Source organism: Triticum urartu, chromosome 6 (genome assembly GCF_003073215.2).
Source record: "Triticum urartu cultivar G1812 chromosome 6, Tu2.1, whole genome shotgun sequence".
NCBI lineage: Eukaryota > Viridiplantae > Streptophyta > Magnoliopsida > Poales > Poaceae > Triticum > Triticum urartu.
In genome coordinates, this window is record NC_053027.1 from 442739166 (window position 1) to 442741183 (window position 2018).

A 2018-nucleotide genomic window follows, 5' to 3' on the forward strand; every position below is an offset into this window, starting at 1 on the left:
ACCGACGCATCCTCCTCGACTAGTGGCGGCGAGGAACGGAACGGCTACGCGTCGCGTCGCGGTGAGGAGCGGAACACCGATGCGTCCTCCTCGACTAGTGGTGGCGAGGAACAGAACGGCGACGCGTTACCATCCGCGCGGTGCAGCGAGGGGCGCCTAGGTCTTGGGAGGGGCGATGCCATGGTGGTTGACGTGAGAGGGAGGGGGAGGAGATAGAGATGAACATGAACGTGAGGGGGAGCGGATAGCGATGTCGTGGGAGGCGCAATATTTATAGCAAGCAATGGCACACCTACGTAAGATATGGACTGAGCTGCACTGACTTAACTGCAGGTCCAGTTGCGTCACTAACATGTGGGCCAGAACTTTGTTGGGCCCATATGTCAGTGACCCAATGCACCTGCAGTTAAGTAACAACTATGTGGGCATATTTGCTGGAGTATATTAAGGGGGAGGGAAGGGGTGGAAATATTGCTGGTCACAGCGGATTGGTGCCCAACGAACGGGCTTCCTGTAGGTATGGGGAACGGTGCATAATAAGTCTCATCTTGCATGTCGGGCTAGGTATAGTCTCAAGTCATTAAAAACATACACGCCCCACACATGTTCATATTTCAAGGTGCACTAAATTATTGCATGCGATGATTAAGGCTAGCCATAATGGTGGTATCTTAGCTAGTATCATGCACACGGGAATAGCAAACATGCTGATGTGGCAAAGAATTAAAGAAGAGAGGGGGGTTTGAGTAACTAGTGTTCATGCATGCATTGGTAAATACATTTTTTGTGAAGAACTACAAAAACTATTCCACCGCCTCTATCTTGCTAAGAGTAGGTCAAATTTTTTAATCGAGCCCTTTAAACTATAAGGGAGGTAGTAGTACTAGTACTCTAAGAGCTAACCTTGGCCCTGTTTGGATCCATGTGTTAGAGTTAGTTTGGGTTAGTTTAAACTCAACTAACCCAAAAAAATCTAACCCACCCAGGAGGTGCTTATTTGGGTTACTCCCTCCGTCTAGGTGTGTAAGTCATCTTACGTTGTGCACCGCGACCAAGGCGGAGAGGAAAACGAGAAAACTTAATGTCTTTTTGCTAATTAATAGCATTGCATGCAATGAACTAACCACTGCATGTCATGTTTGGAAGTCTCAAGTCATTGAAAGCATGCACCGCCCACATCTCGTATTCGTTGATATGTCACAAAACAAGAAACGATATTGTAGATATTGATATTTTTAGTACTTATAAATTTGGTCAAACACTTTGCAAACGGTTGACGGAAGTAAAAAGGACCAGAGGGAGTATCATGCATGCGGAGTAGGCAAAAAAATTGCTCATTTATAGCCGGTCGAAGTCTCAAAGGGTGCGACCGCGCGAGGGAGGCGAAGGTCGTGGGAGGCGTGATGGTTGACGGAATTAAGTGAAGTTACCCACGCACCGGCATGGCGTGCGAACTGGAAAAAGCTATACCGTCAGGCCTACGATATGGGTCTAGTAGACATGACATCTAGTGGGTCCCACATAGTTCTTGAGAACTCTTTGGGGGCTTGCAGCCATTTATCCACCGGGCAAGCCAGCAACTCCATGTCGTTCGCACGCCCTACTCATCCTCGTCTTCTACTAGTACAGTACCTTATAATAGTTCGCTCCTAGTCGTCCCGTCCTTTCACATTACAGCAGTTCCACTAATCCTAACCCTCCTCCCAAATCCATGGCGTCCCAAATCTCCATGATCGGCAGTGAGTACAACGTTAGAACCATCACCATCGATGAGTTCGACGTCATCTACACCCGTGGATCCGCGATGGTGAAAGCATGCCTTGCTCGCTTCCTACGCATGTTCAACAGTTTCAACATCTCCAAGTCCTTCACGTGTGGTCCTTCCGATTTTCATTACTAAAAACCATCATCTAAATCTAAACATAGTATTTGCCCTAGAACTACCAGGTTCAACATCTCGCAACATAAACCTATGCAACCATACGCCAAGGAGGTACGTAGTAGGTAGTACTATGAAT